Genomic DNA, 18,366 nt, shown 5'->3' with positions numbered 1-18,366 from the left:
TTGAATCCAACCGTGGACAACATCTGCATGAAGTTTGTATGTTCTCCCTGTGTCTTTGTGGGTTTCCTCCCACACTTCAGACATACTAACAGGGAACTTAGATTGTGAGCTCCATCAGCAAGCAATGATAATGTAAAGGGAGAATATTAATTACCAATATTTATGTAAATATCAGTAATTAATATTCATAAATGGGAGGAGCCGTCTACCGATGACTCCGCCTATTTATACCTTTATATTAATAACACTTTCACTTTGCCTCACGCTAATCACTAAACTAGCTGCATGCGCCTTACTGAACTAACTATCGCTAATAACCACACGTTACACAGATAGTTACAAATAAAACAAGATATTTATTAATACCTACAGTACACTACGCACGCAATACACTAACAACACAGTACTATAAATACAGCACTAAACTACACTACAGGGTTCCCAAATTCCACCCACAAAGCTATCTAATACAGTACACACACACATATATTAGCAGCCCACCCCACCTGGTTCTAATCCTTTCCCTAGGGGAATAACGAGGGTTAACGGTGGCGCTGCAGGGGTGAATGCAGGCCACAGAAAGAGAAATACAGTCAGGGGTACAGAATAGGGAGCAGGGATGCTCCTGCAGGGTTTGGGTAGGGGATTGATGGTAACTGAAGGGTAGGGATACAGCAATGCAAGGGTTAATACCCTGCAAGTGAATGCTGGGGTACAGGGGAATAGTAGGGGTTAATGGTAGGAACCGGGGTACAGGGATAAGGGTATATCAGGGAGAGTGGGTAGAGGTAGGGGTGATCGTTGGTGGTGGGGTACAGCAGGAATAGTGGGGGTTAGGATCAGGGAGAGGGATGGTCGTGGTGGGGTGGTGGAGAGGGTAGATCGTTGGTGGGATAGGGGTATGGGACACAGGGTAAAATAAGGGTTAATCGTTGGTGGGATAATGGTATGGGCACAGGGTAAAATAAGGGTTAATCATTGGTGGAATAGTGGTACTCAGCCCTCCAGGTATGCTCGTTGTCCAGGGGTGATCCTCTTCAAGCGGGGGGGGGGGGGGGGGGGGCGGCTCGGCTCTCTCCCCTAGTGCCGGGGCCGCCGGATATTTATGTCCGGCCGCCCGCACTGCCCACACTGTGGCGCGCGGGCGCACGCCACCATCAGGTGCACGTGGGCCAGCGCAGTGCTGCTTCCTGACAGGCGGGAGAATCCTTTGATCTCCCGCCTGTAACACTTCCCATTCCGGACAGTGCGATAGTAATTGCGCTGCCGGAATGCGCATAATAGAAGGAGGGGAGATAATTGATGCAAAGGACTCATTGATACATTAACCAGATGGCATCAGTGTGAATGCTTGGGGCACATTCACACTGATACCTCTGGTTTTAGGTGGTAAGGGGACATCATATATAATATATATGTATATGGATGCTTGGGGCACATCCATACACATGTATACACCATATGGACAGGATTTTGGGCTATGAGGGGACACATAGGGGATACATATATATATATACACCTAAAGGAACATATAAGGGGGCACAATTTCCCACAGGGGCCGCAATGAGTCCCTGTGGACCACTAAGGGCAGATGTGCGCAGATGCTGGGCACATCAACCTATAATGTGGCTATTTCACCCACAATTTCACCCACTTTTCCTTCAATGATAATGTTGCACTTTTCCGAAGCTACAGGTTGAACTGTGGCCTACTAATATTTCTAGCTGGTGCTGCTACTACCCACATTCTGGCTCTGGGAGGACAAGGCCTGGGTCTTTCATTTTTAACGCTTCTGTATTCCAGATATTTTATTATAAGGCCTAATGTAAACTCTTCCTAAATGATTATATAATATTATTATAAGGCCTAATATAAACATATTTCCTAATAGAAAAATTATGGAATGGTTACAGCAAAATTACAAGTGTTTTTTGTAACGTAAAAAAATGTAAAGACAGAGGCACAATAAAATTTCCTTCCGTTACTTCAAAAGCAGTCAATGCAACTGTTGACAATTTACATTGGGGATAATGCAATATTGGAGCTGGTAAGACTTCTGGCTACATAGTTTCAGAAAAGACCTTTCTCTACTCTAAAATAGGCATTGAAAAACTTGTAATACGATTATTCTCCCACCCATACCAACAATATAACGATGCAGAAAAGGCAGTCATATTACTGTCTACAGTGTAATTTGCGTTTACTTTCACTGGCATAAAAAGGCTTTTGCTATAATGCAACGTGTTTAATAACACTAGACAAATATAATCCACTGAAAACAAATTTGCAATTGCTTAGCAGCAGAATGCTGATGTAGAAACTTGCAGTTTTTGGAAAGGATAGCTGTTTCTCTGTTCAAATAAGAAATTTTTATTTATTTATTTCTTGCAGGAGGCTGGTTTTGTAGCGCAGAGAGGATCTGCAGCAGCTGTATTACTGTATTAATCACTGTGCCCCAGCCCCTCACTCCCTCCAAATGCTTTCCCTGATCAAAGTATCTAGTATTCTACACAATTATTACTTCCTATTCTTTCCCTACACTATCCCTGTTACACTAGAAGAGATGCTTACTTGTGACTCTATACTGTTTAAGATCATTTTCTGTCAGACTCTGCATACACCCACCCTCATTAACTGCTCAACCCAGAATGACCTTTTGCACAGGTATCTCCCTGCGGTTTTGCCTGCCAACATGTGCAGTGAAATGGTGCTGCGCTTGTCCATTTGGCAGACAAATTTTTCTAAAATTCGTAACAAATCCAGTTAGTTATGAATTGATTTGCTCATCCTTAGTCTGAAGCAAAGACAGGAGGGACCGGCTTCTGTTTTCTGCTTTTTTGGTGCTAGGGATTCAAGAGCTATGTGTGCTTTGTTGACTAAATGTGTACATACAGAACATGTAGATATAATACAGCAGCAGCTTGTGGGTGACAGCTTTGTGCAGCTATTAAGAACTGTTGCAATCTGCTGTAAAAACGAGATTGTCACTTTTCAATTCACAAGACCAGACTATATAGCCCTTTGTAAGCAGGATTTTGATTCCATAACAATTAAAATTTTATCAGACCAGGCGCAGTCTATAAAATTCAAGTAAAGGAGAAACATTGTAAGATTGCATTTTACACACTGCAAGATGCGGACGCATTAAAATGTTGTCCCAAAGGATTTATGGGAACCCTGCTTTTTATGCCCACTACAGTGGCGTAACTAGAAATGACAGGGCCCACAGCAAATTTTTGAATGGGCCCCCTGCCCCAGAAACTTCTTCGCAACCTCCAACTCCCATGCAAAGCCCCACTGCTGTGGATAATCAAGATCGCTCTCTCAGATAAAGCCTGGCCGTCGCGTTGTCCATTTCCTCTGTATATAAATGAATTGTATAATACTGTTAAAGATGCACTGGCAAAGAAGCTGCTTCCCCTATAGCTACGCCCTTGGCCCACTATATGTAGCTCAAACTGTGCATGGTTTGGAGGGATTCCGTGGTGATGAATACAAGAATGGCGTGGGGCTTGCCAGGTTATTTAGGGGACCTTTTAGAAGAGCCATGCCTCTATTTAGAAAATGTTTAGAATTAGTGAAACCTCGCGTAAAGAATGCAGTTAGAAACATTGCTATAGATGCAGATACATCCGTCTCGACTGCTGTTATGAATAACCTCAACAATCCACCGTAAGAGCAGGAAGGCTCTGGACGAGTTTATATCACGAAATTACACTGTAAAAAAAAAAGGTGAGCAGCCAGTGCCCTAATGAGAGGAGAGTGCAGAAAAGACGGCACGGTCAGAAATCAGTAAGACCCGCTACTGAGGACATCTAATCTATATCATGGCATTCAAACATGACGGATCTGTAGAACGTACCAAATCTGAAATGGATATTTTGGACCTTACATCCACACAAATGAGTATTGAAAAATCTCTCTTTGTAGTAGTTTTAGGGTGTTATCGCAGGTCTGGCAGACAGTACTCCTCTGGGATTTTTCTGGAAGCAAAGAATATTATTATGATCTCACTAACACCCTTTTGTACATAAACTAACAGATTGTTAAACTGGATAATACTGTTTTTGTTAATGGTTCACATGTTGGCTCTATTAATTATTCTATAGCAACTCTTTAGGTGGACATTACGCTTGGTGATCTCCTTATTTCACAGTTGGGTAATCTACTGTATATAGTTATGTACATTAAAACTATTTAAAATCACAGCTCGCAGACCCTATCATCACAACTTATAGCAGACCTGTTCTATAAGGACACGGCAGGACAGCATCATAGAAGAACTCTTGATGGTAACAACTTAGGATTCATAAAATTCCCAAGCAGCCGGCCCAAACATCCGAAAGCAGGTTCCAGCCCAGCACTCTAGAGCAGCTGCAAGCAATCATATGCAGAGGCTAGTGGGGTCATTTATTAAAACCGGCATTTTATACATTGGTCTTAATAGTCCTTGAGGCGCTTAAGTTATGCAGAGGCGTCGGCCTTTACATAACTTTGGCGCATCCATCACCAGCCTAAATTTACGCCAGCTCCCTTGCTAGCGTAAATTTTGAAAATTTTCTATGCCTAAAACAGGCGTACAAAATTATATATGAGAAGGTCCCTAGACCTGGCGTGAGTGGGGAAAAGTTGCAGATTCGTCCTCAATGACCCAGTCCTCCCCTGCATAATGGAAATGGGACGGATCCGTTTTGCCGCCCATAGACTACTATTATGACGGAATGAATAACGGAATGCCTCTAAAGGCATTCCGTTATGCATTCCATCACAGAATTGTGTTATGGTCCGTGGTAACGGAATCCATAGAGCAATTCACCTTTTACCACCAAGTGTGAACGAATTTCATGAGCGGAAATTCGCTCATGTCTAGTAATGACATCACAGTAAGCACTAGATGTTTACCTTTCTTGCAGCAGCCATGATGCATCATTCGTCAGTCAGGGGTGGAGCTACGCACATCAACAGGTGATTGCGTGTTTAGAGGGGGCAGTGTATGGTCCAAAAACAAGCTTTTGTGCAGATTGAAATACTGCCGCAGGATACAGTATTTTGGGATGCGCATAAAAAACAATAGTCCTTACACTTTTCTGATAGGATGGCCCTTTGAACTTGGAGAGTACCTATGCCCAGCGATTGTGGCCGTCAATGCATAGCTGCTTCATAGGGCTCATGCACACGGCCGTTGCACGGCCCGCATACGGCAGGTCCGCAATACACGGGCATCGGCTGTGTGCATCCCGCATCACAGACCCATTCACTTTTATGGGTCCGCAATCCGGGAGATGCGGAACGGAGGCACGGATCGGAAGCCCACGGAAGCACTACGGAGTGCTTCCGTGGGTTTACTGTACGTGCCTCTGCACCGCAAAAAAGTAGTACATGCACTACTTTTTTCCGGTGTGGACAGATCACGGACCCATGGGTCTGGATCTATCTGCGGCAGCCGCAATGATGTTGCTGTGCATTGGGGACCGCAAATTGCGGTCCCCAATGCACGGAACGGCCACACAACGGCCATGTGCATGAGCCCTTAGCCACAGCATTGTAGGTTCAGATCAGTTTAGAGTCTGCACCATCCCCCCTTGTGCAGCCAATTGTTATTCAGGAGCAGACTATAGCCCTGCTATATATGTATTTAAACTACAGAGGCTTCACTATTGTGACAGGGAACTAAAGGGGCTGCACTATTGTGTGGAGGCACTAACGGTGCAGTGTGATTTTTGTTTATTATGTACTATATGCTTGAGGGTGTGGCACCTTCAAGTGTGAACCCGCTCCTATTTTATCTTGGGAGTAGCATTCTTGTCCTTCCTATCAAACAAGCTGCCTTGATTAGGTGGTACATATAGGTGTGTCTGCTTCGCCTCTCATTGGCTGCTGTATGCACATAGAGGTGACTAGATGCAGCACACCATATGTGCATAGTCTGCACTTCTGAACATAGATGCCCAATGGCATAGGTAGGTTTAGCGTAGTACCTGCCTGAGACCACCTGAGACTACCTTGGCACTGGGTAGGCGGGCACTGTTTTGATCAAAATATATTGACTAAGGGCTCTTTCACACTTGCGTTGTTCTTTTCCGGCATAGCGTTCCGTCGTCGGGGCTCTATGCCGGAAAAATCCTGATCAGGATTATCCCAATGCATTCTGAATGGAGAGAAATCCGTTCAGGGTGCGTCAGGATGTCTTCAGTTCCGGAACGGAACGTTTTTTGGCCGGAGAAAATACCACAGCATGCTGCGCTTTTTGCTCCGGCCAAAAATCCTGAACACTTGCCGCAAGGCCGGATCCGGAATTAATGCCCATTGAAAGGTATTAATCCGGATCCGGCCTTAAGCTAAACGTCGTTTCGGCGCATTACCGGATACGACGTTTAGCTTTTTCTGAATGGTTACCATGGCTGCCAGGACGCTAAAGTCCTGTTTGCCATGGTAAAGTGTAGTGGGGAGCGGGGGAGCAGTATACTTACCGTCCGTGCGGCTCCCGGGGCGCTTCAGAGTGACGTCAGGGCGCCCCACGCGCATGGATCACGTGATCGCATGGATCACGTCATCCATGCGCATGGATCACGTCATCCATGTGCATGGGGCGCTCTGACGTCATTCTGGAGCGCCCCGGGAGCCGCACGGACTGTAAGTATACTGCTCCCCCGCTCCCCACTACTACTATGGCAGCCAGGACTTTAATAGCGTCCTGGCTGCCATAGTAACACTGAACGCATTTTGAAGACGGAGTGCCCGCGGTGTTAAGGATCCGGCGGGCACTTCCGGCAAATGGAGTACACGACGGATCCGGACAACGCAAGTGTGAAAGAGCCCTAAGAGTCTCAAATTTTATTACATCAGAATGAGGACTTAGTCCATATTTAATGCTTGCTTCTATTTTGTTAGTGCACTATTATCTTTTTTTTTGTGATTTATTTTTATGAATGTAGCCAGCGACATCCGCATATTTATTTATCACTTCGTGCAGGATGTTTTTATCTTTGTTTATCTTTTTTTTCTGTGATTTTTGTTTATGTACGTACTAACGGGGCAGCACTATTGTATGGAAGCACTAATGGAGCTGCAGTATCATGATGAAAACAGTAAGGCCTCTTTCACACGGGCGTCATGTTTTTTGCCCGGATAAGATGCGAGTGCGTTGCGGGAAAATGCGCGATTGTTCCGCACGAGTGCAAAACATTGTAATGCGTTTTGCACACGCGTGAGAAAAATCGGCATGTTTGGTACCCAAACCCGAACTTCTTCACAGAAGTTCGGGTTTGGGTTAGGTGTTCTGTAGATTGTATTATTTTCCCTTATAACATGGTTATAAGGGAAAATAATAGCATTCTTAATACAGAATGCATAGTACAATAGGGCTGGAGGGGTTAAAAAAAAAAATAATAATAATAATTTAACTCACCTTAATCCACTTGATCGCGCATCCCGGCTTCTCTTCTGTCTTCTTCTTTGCTGTGCACAGGAATAGGACCTTTGATGACGTCACTGTGCTCATCACATGGTCCAATCACATGGTTCATCACCATGGTGAGGGACCATGTGATTGGATCATGTGATGTGACGTCACCACAGGTCCTTAGCCGGCAGCTCAACATTACAGAAGAAGACAGAGATCCGCAACTACGAGATCAAGTGGACTCGGTGAGTTAATTTTTTTATATTTTTAACCCCTCCATCACTATTTTACTTTGCATTCTGTATTCAGAATGCTATTATTTTCCCTTATAACCTCCAAGGAAAATAATACAGATCGGGTCCCTGGCCCGATCGTCAGCTAGCAACCATGCATAAAAATCGCACCGCATCCGCACTTGCTTGCGGATGCTTGCGATTTTCACGCGGTCCCATTCACTTCAGAATATAGAGCATGCTGCGATTTTCACGCAACGCACAAGTGATGCGTGAAAATCACCGCTCGTGTGCACAGCCCCATAGAAATGAATGGGTCAGGATTCAGTGCGGGTGCAATGCGTTCAACTCACGCATTGCACCTGTCCGGAAAACTCGCCCGTGTGAAAGGGGCCTAAAGGGCTCATTCTGTGAGGGAGACTAATGTAAGGGGGTACTAAAGGAGCATCATTACTGTGGGGGGCACTAAGGGAGCATAACTACTGTGAAGATGGCACTAGGGGGATAACTACTGTGTGGGGACTGGGCAGGTTTGGGCGACTATAGCATTAGGCGGAGTTAGAGGTGTGACTCAATTTTAAAAATGGAATCGGTATACTACGTGTGCTGTTGATATTGTTCCTCCTTGGGCTCTTCAAAAGTTATGAGCTATGCCTGTGCATTACATTCCATACTATAGGTGCCAGTTTCCCAGTACCTAAACCCCAACAGAATAAACAAACTAATGCCACACTTCCACATAAAATTTGAATACATCTTTATTGTAACATGATTAAAAAAGAAGTAAAAACTTTGTATATGCAGTTAAATAGTAACATAGTATATCAGGCCGAAAAAAGACATCTGTCCATCCAGTTCGGCCTGTTATCCTGTAAGTTGATCCAGAGGAAGGCAAAAAAAAACAACTCTGAGGTAGAAGCCAATTTTCCCCACTTAAGGGGGAAAAAATTCCTTCCCGACTCCAATCAGGCAATCAGAATAACTCCCTGGATCAACGACCCCTCTCTAGTAGCTATAGCCTGTAATATTATTACACTCCAGAAATTCATCCAGGCCCCTCTTGAATTCTTTTATTGTACTCACCATCACCACCTCCTCAGGCAGAGAGTTCCATAGTCTCACTGCTCTTACCATAAAGAATCCTCTTCTATGTTTGTGTACAAACCTTGTTTCCTCCAGACACAGAGGATGTCCCCTCGTCACAGTACTGGGGATAAATAGATGATGGGAGAGATCTCTGTACCGCCCCTGATATATTTATACATAGTTATTAGATCTCCCCTCAGTCGTCTTTTTTCTAAAGTGAATAACCCTAATTTTGATAATCTTTCAGGGTACTGTAGTTGCCACTTTCCAGTTATTACTTTAGTTGTCCTCCTCTGAACCCTCTCCAGCTCTGCTATGTCTCTTGTTCACAGGAGCATGTGTGGTCTGACTAGTGATTTGTAAAGTGGTAGGACTATGTTCTCATCACGGGCATCTATGCCCCTTTTGATGCAACCCATTATCTTATTGGCCTTGGCAGCAGCTGCCTGACACTGGTTTCTACAGCTTAGTTTACTAAAATCCCTAGGTCCTTTTCCATGTCAGTGTTACCCAGTGTTTTACCATTTAGTATGTACGGGTGATTTGCATTATTCCTTCTTATGTGCATAACCTTACATTTGTCAGTGTTAAACCTCATCTGCCACTTCTCTGCCCAAGCCTCCAATCTATCCAGATCCCTCTGTAGTAGTATACTGTCCCCTTCAGTGTTAATTACTTTACACAGTTTAGGGTCATCTGCAAAATTGATAATAAATATATTGAAGAGAATAGGGCCCAATACTGACCCCTGAGGTACTCCGCTAGTGACAGTGACCCAATCTGAGGGTCCATTCACACGTCCGTTGTTTCTTTCCTGATCTGTTCCGTTTTTTGCGGAACAGATCTGGACCAGATCTGTACCCATTCATTTTTAATGGGTCCTGAAAAAAATCAGCTCAATGTCAGATTTTTTTTCAGGACCCATTGAAAATGAATGGGTACAGATCTGGTCCAGATCTGTTCCGCAAAAAATGGAACAGATCAGGAAAGAAACAACGGACGTGTGAATGGACCCTAAGTGTGTATCATTAATAACCACCCTCTGTTTTCTATCATTGAGACAGTTACTTACCCACATACAGACGTTTTCTTCCAGTCCGAGCATTCTCATTTTATATACTAACCTTTTATGCGGTACAGTGTCAAATGCTTTGGAGAGGTCCAGATACACGACATCCATTGATCTGTCGCTGTCAAGTCTAGAACTTACCTCCTCATAGAAATTGAATAAATTAGTTTGACATGACCGTTCCCTCATGAAGCCATGCTGATATGGCGTTATTTGCTTGTTTTCATTGAGATCCTCCAAGATAGCATCTCTTAGAAAACCTTCAAACTATTTACCCACAACAGATGTTAAACTTACCGGCCTATAGTTTCCGGGGTCTGTTTTTGCACCCTTTTTGAATATTGGCACCACATTTGCTATGCGCCAATCCTGTGGAACACTCCCTGTCAGTATAGAGTCTGTAAATATCAGAAATAAGGGTTTGGCTATGACATTACTTAATTCTCTTAGGATACAGGGGTGTATGCCACTGTTGTACTTCTTCCTGGGTCAGGCAGGGAACTTTTAATGGGGAATTTACTTTTACATTATGCATTTCATCTGACAGTTTATTTTCCTCAATGAATACAGTGGAGAAAAAAATATTTAATAGCTTTGCTTTCTCCTCGTCGCTCTCTGCAACTCCCCCCTCATTGCTCTGTAGAGGGCCGACACCTTCAGATTTATACTTTTTACCATTTATATAATTGAAGAACATTTTAGGGTTAGTTTTGCTCTCTTTGGCAATTAATCTCTCGGTCTCTAGTTTGGCCGCTTTTATTTGTTTTTTACATATTCTATTTTTTTCCTTATAGTTTTTCAGTGCTTCCTCGCTACCCTCCTGTTTTAGTGATTTAAATGCTTTCTTTTTGTCATTTTTTGCTTTCTTTACAGTTCTATTTATCCACATTGGTTTCTTCTTGCTCCTTAACCTTTTATTCCCATACGGTATGTACCTCTCACAATTAGATTTTAGGATGCTTTTAAAAAATATCCCATTTTGTGGCTGTATTTTTATTTTTGAGGACTTTGTCCCAGTTAGTTAGGCCTGTGGCCTCTCTTAGTTGGTTAAAGTTTGCTTTTTTGAAGTTTGGTATTTTTGTTCCTCCCTGTAGAAACTCTCTTTTGAATGATAATTGGAAGGTTATTACTTTATGGTCACTATTTCCCAGGTGTCCCCCGACCTGCACATCTGTTGTTCTGTCAGGTCTATTGGTTAATACTAAGTCCAGTATGGCCGTCCCTCTAGTCGGGTCCTGAACCAGTTGGGAAAGGTATTTGTCTTTGGTTATTGCCAAGAACCTGTTTCCTTCATGAGATGTACAGCTTTCAGTTTCCCAGTCTATATCTGGGTAGTTGAAGTCCCCCATATTAACCACCTCCGGACCGCCTAACGCAGGATCGCGTTCCGGAGGTGGCAGCCCTGCGCAGAGTCACGCATATATGCGTCATCTCGCGATGGGCGAGATTTCCTGTGAACGCGCGCACACAGGCGCGCGCGCTCACAGGAACGGAAGGTAAGAGAGTTGATCTCCAGCCTGCCAGCGGCGATCGTTCGCTGGCAGGCTGGAGATGTGTTTTTTTTAACCCCTAACAGGTATATTAGACGCTGTTTTGATAACAGCGTCTAATATACCTGCTACCTGGTCCTCTGGTGGTCCCATTTGTTTGGATCGACCACCAGAGGACACAGGTAGCTCAGTAAAGTCCCACCAAGCACCACTACACTACACTACACCCCCCCCCCCGTCACTTATTAACCCCTTATTAGCCCCTGATCACCCCTGATCACCCCATATAGACTCCCTGATCACCCCCCTGTCATTGATCACCCCCCTGTCATTGATTACCCCCCTGTAAAGCTCCATTCAGATGTCCGCATGATTTTTACGGATCCACTGATAGATGGATCGGATCCGCAAAACGCATCCGGACGTCTGAATGAAGCCTTACAGGGGCGTGATCAATGACTGTGGTGATCACCCCATATAGACTCCCTGATCACCCCCCCTGTCATTGATTACACCCCTGTCATTGATCAACCCCCTGTAAAGCTCCATTCAGACGTCCGCATGATTTTTACGGATCCACTGATAGATGGATCGGATCCGCAAAACGCATCCGGACGTCTGAATGAAGCCTTACAGGGGCGTGATCAATGACTGTGGTGATCACCCCATATAGACTCCCTGATCACCCCCCTGTAAAGCTCCATTCAGATGTCCGCATGATTTTTACGGATGCACTGATAGATGGATCCGATCCGCAAAACGCATCCGGACGTCTGAATGAAGCCTTACAGGGGCATGATCAATGACTGTGGTGATCACCCCATATAGACTCCCTGATCACCCCCCTGTAAAGCTCCATTCAGATGTCCGCATGATTTTTACGGATGCACTGATAGATGGATCCGATCCGCAAAACGCATCCGGACGTCTGAATGAAGCCTTACAGGGGCGTGATCAATGACTGTGGTGATCACCCCATATAGACTCCCTGATCACCCCCCTGTCATTGATCACCCCCCTGTAAAGCTCCATTCAGATGTCCGCATGATTTTTACGGATGCACTGATAGATGGATCCGATCCGCAAAACGCATCCGGACGTCTGAATGAAGCCTTACAGGGGCATGATCAATGACTGTGGTGATCACCCCATATAGACTCCCTGATCACCCCCCTGTCATTGATTACACCCCTGTCATTGATCACCCCCCTGTAAAGCTCCATTCAGATGTCCGCATGATTTTTACGGATCCACTGATAGATGGATCGGATCCGCAAAACGCATCCGGACGTCTGAATGAAGCCTTACAGGGGAGTGATCAATGACTGTGGTGATCACCCCATATAGACTCCCTGATCACCCCCCTGTCATTGATTACCCCCCTGTAAAGCTCCATTCAGATGTCCGCATGATTTTTACGGATGCACTGATAGATGGATCGGATCCGCAAAACGCATCCGGACGTCTGAATGAAGCCTTACAGGGGCGTGATCAATGACTGTGGTGATCACCCCATATAGACTCCCTGATCAACCCCCCTGTCATTGATCAACCCCCCTGTCATTGATCAACCCCCCTGTCATTGATCAACCCCCCTGTCATTGATCAACCCCCCTGTCATTGATCAACCCCCCTGTCATTGATCACCCCCCTGTCATTGATCACCCCTCTGTAAGGCTCCATTCAGATATTTTTTTGGCCCAAGTTAGCAGAATTTTTTTTTTTTTTTCTTACAAAGTCTCATATTCCACTAACTTGTGTCAAAAAATAAAATCTCACATGAACTCACCCTACCCCTCACGGAATCCAAATGCGTAAAATTTTTTAGACATTTATATTCCAGACTTCTTCTCACGCTTTAGGGCCCCTAGAATGCCAGGGCAGTATAAATACCCCACATGTGACCCCATTTCGGAAAGAAGACACCCCCAGGTATTCCGTGAGGGGCATATTGAGTCCATGAAAGATTGAAATTTTTGTCCCAAGTTAGCGGAACGGGAGACTTTGTGAGAAAAAAAATTAAAAATATCAATTTCCGCTAACTTGTGCCAAAAAAAAAAAATTTCTATGAACTCGCCATGCCCCTCATTGAATACCTTGGGGTGTCTTCTTTCCAAAATGGGGTCACATGTGGGGTATTTATACTGCTCTGGCATTCTAGGGGCCCCAAAGCGTGAGAAGAAGTCTGGTATCCAAATGTCTAAAAATGCCCTCCTAAAAGGAATTTGGGCACCTTTGCGCATCTAGGCTGCAAAAAAGTGTCACACATCTGGTATCGCCGTACTCAGGAGAAGTTGGGGAATGTGTTTTGGGGTGTCATTTTACATATACCCATGCTGGGTGAGAGAAATATCTTGGTCAAATGCCAACTTTGTATAAAAAAATGGGAAAAGTTGTCTTTTGCCAAGATATTTCTCTCACCCAGCATGGGTATATGTAAAATGACACCCCAAAACACATTCCCCAACTTCTCCTGAATACGGCGATACCACATGTGTGACACTTTTTTGCAGCCTAGGTGGGCAAAGGGGCCCATATTCCAAAGAGCACCTTTAGGATTTCACAGGTCATTTACCTACTTACCACACATTAGGGCCCCTGGAAAATGCCAGGGCAGTATAACTACCCCACAAGTGACCCCATTTTGGAAAGAAGACACCCCAAGGTATTCCGTGAGGGGCATGGCGAGTTCCTAGAATTTTTTATTTTTTGTCACAAGTTAGTGGAAAATGATGATTTTTTTTTTGATTTTTTTTTTCATACAAAGTCTCATATTCCACTAACTTGTGACAAAAAATAAAAAGTTCCATGAACTCACTATGCCCATCAGCGAATACCTTGGGGTCTCTTCTTTCCAAAATGGGGTCACTTGTGGGGTAGTTATACTGCCCTGGCATTCTAGGGGCCCAAATGTGTGGTAAGGAGTTTGAAATCAAATTCTGTAAAAAATGACCTGTGAAATCCGAAAGGTGCTCTTTTGAATATGGGCCCCTTTGCCCACCTAGGCTGCAAAAAAGTGTCACACATCTGGTATCTCCGTAATCGGGAGAAGTTGGGGAATGTGTTTTGGGGTGTCATTTTACATATACCCATGCTGGGTGAGAGAAATATCTTGGCAAAAGACAACTTTTCCCATTTTTTTATACAAAGTTGGCATTTGACCAAGATATTTATCTCACCCAGCATGGGTATATGTAAAAAGACACCCCAAAACACATTCCTCAACTTCTCCTGAATACAGAGATACCAGATGTGTGACACTTTTTTGCAGCCTAGGTGGGCAAAGGGGCCCACATTCCAAAGAGCACCTTTCGGATTTCACAGGTCATTTACCTACTTACCACACATTTGGGCCCCTAGAATGCCAGGGCAGTATAACTACCCCACAAGTGACCCCATTTTGGAAAGAAGAGACCCCAAGGTATTCGCTGATGGGCATAGTGAGTTCATGGAAGTTTTTATTTTTTGTCACAAGTTTGTGGAATATGAGACTTTGTATGAAAAAAAAAATAAAAAAAAAAATCATCATTTTCCACTAACTTGTGACAAAAAATAAAAAATTCTAGGAACTCGCCATGCCCCTCACGGAATACCTTGGGGTGTCTTCTTTCCAAAATGGGGTCACTTGTGGGGTAGTTATACTGCCCTGGTATTCTAGGGGCCCAAATGTGTGGTAAGGAGTTTGAAATCAAATTCAGGAAAAAATGAGGAGTGAAATCCGAAAGGTGCTCTTTGGAATATGGGCCCCTTTGCCCACCTAGGCTGCAAAAAAGTGTCACACATCTGGTATCCCCGTACTCAGGAGAAGTTGAGGAATGTGTTTTGGGGTGTCTTTTTACATATACCCATGCTGGGTGAGATAAATATCTTGGTCAAATGACAACTTTGTATAAAAAAATGGGAAAAGTTGTCTTTTGCCAAGATATTTCTCTCACCCAGCATGGGTATATATAAAATGACACCCCAAAACACATTCCCCACCTTCTCCTGAGTACGGAGATACCAGATGTGTGACACTTTTTTGCAGCCTAGGTGGGCAAAGGGGCCCATATTCCAAAGAGCACCTTTCGGATTTCACTGGTCATTTTTTACAGAATTTGATTTCAAACTCCTTACCACACATTTGGGCCCCTAGAATGCCAGGGCAGTATAACTTCCCCACAAGTGACCCCATTTTGGAAAGAAGAGACCCCAAGGTATTCGCTGATGGGCATAGTGAGTTCATAGAACTTTTTATTTTTTGTCACAAGTTAGTGGAATATGAGACTTTGTAAGAAAAAAAAAAAAAAATCATAATTTTCCGCTAACTTGTGACAAAAAATAAAAAGTTCTATGAACTCACTATGCCCATCAGCGAATACCTTAGGGTGTGTACTTTCAGAAATGGGGTCATTTGTGGGGTGTTTGTACTGTCTGGGCATTGTAGAACCTCAGGAAACATGACAGGTGCTCAGAAAGTCAGAGCTGCTTCAAAAAGCGGAAATTCACATTTTTGTACCATAGTTTGTAAACGCTATAACTTTTACCCAAACCATTTTTTTTTTACCCAAACATTTTTTTTTTATCAAAGACATGTAGAACTATAAATTTAGAGCAAAATTTCTATATGAATTTTTTTTGCAAAATTTTACAACTGAAAGTGAAAAATGTCATTTTTTTGCAAAAAAATCGTTAAATTTCGATTAATAACAAAAAAAGTAAAAATGTCAGCAGCAATGAAATACCACCAAATGAAAGCTCTATTAGTGAGAAGAAAAGGAGGTAAAATTCATTTGGGTGGTAAGTTGCATGACCGAGCAATAAACGGTGAAAGTAGTGTAGGTCAGAAGTGTAAAAAGTGGCCTGGTCTTTCAGGGTGTTTAAGCACTGGGGGCTGAAGTGGTTAACCACCTCATTAAGATTTGCCGCCTTGTCTATCTCGTGACATAGGCGTGACATATCACCAAAAGCTGCTATCCAAGAACCTGGTCCATTATATTAGATGATATTTCTGATCATAATACATAGCAGCTCACATTGTATAAGGAGGGACATGACGCTGCACAATCCAAGATTTAACATGTATTAGGATAAATAACTCCATAAATCATATACACTGCGTGCAGAATTATTAGGCAAATGAGTATTTTGACCACATCATCCTCTTTATGCATGTTGCCTTACTCCAAGCTGTATAGGCTCGAAAGCCTACTACCAATTAAGCATATTAGGTGATGTGCATCTCTGTAATGAGAAGGGGTGTGGTCTAATGACATCAACACCCTATATTAGGTGTGCATAATTATTAGGCAACTTCCTTTCCTTTGGCAAAATGGGTCAAAAGAAGGACTTGACAGGCTCAGAAAAGTCAAAAATAGTGAGATATCTTCCAGAGGGATGCAGCACTCTTAAAATTGCAAAGCTTCTGAAGCGTGATCATCGAACAATCAAGCGTTTCATTCAAAATAGTCAACAGGGTCGCAAGAAGCGTGTTGAAAAACCAAGGCGCAAAATAACTGCCCATGAACTGAGAAAAGTCAAGCGTGCAGCTGCCAAGATGCCACTTGCCACCAGTTTGGCCATATTTCAGAGCTGCAACATCACTGGAGTGCCCAAAAGCACAAGGTGTGCAATACTCAGAGACATGGCCAAGGTAAGAAAGGCTGAAAGATGACCACCACTGAACAAGACACACAAGCTGAAACGTCAAGACTGGGCCAAGAAATATCTCAAGACTGATTTTTCTAAGGTTTTATGGACTGATGAAATGAGAGTGAGTCTTGATGGGCCAGATGGATGGGCCCGTGGCTGGATTGGTAAAGGGCAGAGAGCTCCAGTCCGACTCAGACGCCAGCAAGGTGGAGGTGGAGTACTGGTTTGGGCTGGTATCATCAAAGATGAGCTTGTGGGGCCTTTTCGGGTTGAGGATGGAGTCAAGCTCAACTCCCAGTCCTACTGCCAGTTTCTGGAAGATACCTTCTTCAAGCAGTGGTACAGGAAGAAGTCTGCATCCTTCAACATGATTTTCATGCAGGACAATGCTCCATCACACGCGTCCAAGTACTCCACAGCGTGGCTGGCAAGAAAGGGTATAAAAGAAGAAAATCTAATGACATGGCCTCCTTGTTCACCTGATCTGAACCCCATTGAGAACCTGTGGTCCATCATCAAATGTGAGATTTACAAGGAGGGAAAACCGGACACGAATAGCAATAGCGGACACGAATAGGCATTTCTATAGGGGTGCCGGCCGTGTACTGCGGATCCGCAATACACTATGGACAAGTGAATGGACCCTTAGAGTGGGCATCTTCATGTTACTCTTCAGGTTACATACAGTGTCTTGCAAAAGTATTCACCCCCCTTGACTTTTTTCGCATCTTGGTGCCTCACAACCTGGAATTAACATGGATTGTTTGAGGATTTGTATCATTTAATTTACAGAACATGCCCACAACTTTGAAGATTTTTTTTATTTTTTATTGTGAAACAAACAACAAATAGGATAAAATAACAGAAACAGTCAATGTGCATAACTATTCACCCCCCTAAAGTCAATACTTTGTAGAGCCACCTTTTGCGGAAATCACAGCTCCAAGTTGCTTTAAGTCTCTATGAGCTTGCCACATCTTACCACTGGGATTTTTGCCCATTCCTCATTGCAAAACTGCTCCAGCTCCTTCAAGTTGGATGGTTTGCGCTTGTGAACAGCAATCTTTAAGTCTGACCACAGATTTGCTCCAGACATAGCGTTTTCTTTGATGGCCGAAAAGGTCAGTGAGTTTTGGTGGGCGGCTGTCTCTTGGCAGGTTTGCTGTTGTGCCATGTTCTTTCCATTTGGTTATGATAGATTTGATAGTGCTCTTGGGGATCATCAAAGATTTGGATATTTTTTTATAACCTAACCCTGACTTGTACTTCTCAACAACATTGTCCCTTACTTGTTTGGAGAGTTCCTTTGTCTTCATGGGAGTGTTTGGTTAGTGATGCCTCTTGCTTAGGTGTTGCAGCCTCTGGGGCCTTTCATAAAAGGTGTGTATATATAATGACAGATCATGTGACACTTAGATTGCACACAAGTAGACATCATTTAACTAATTATGCGAC

The sequence above is a fragment of the Bufo bufo genome, chromosome 5, assembly GCF_905171765.1.
Source record: "Bufo bufo chromosome 5, aBufBuf1.1, whole genome shotgun sequence".
Lineage (NCBI taxonomy): Eukaryota > Metazoa > Chordata > Amphibia > Anura > Bufonidae > Bufo > Bufo bufo.
Note: the sequence above shows the minus strand (reverse complement) of the source record.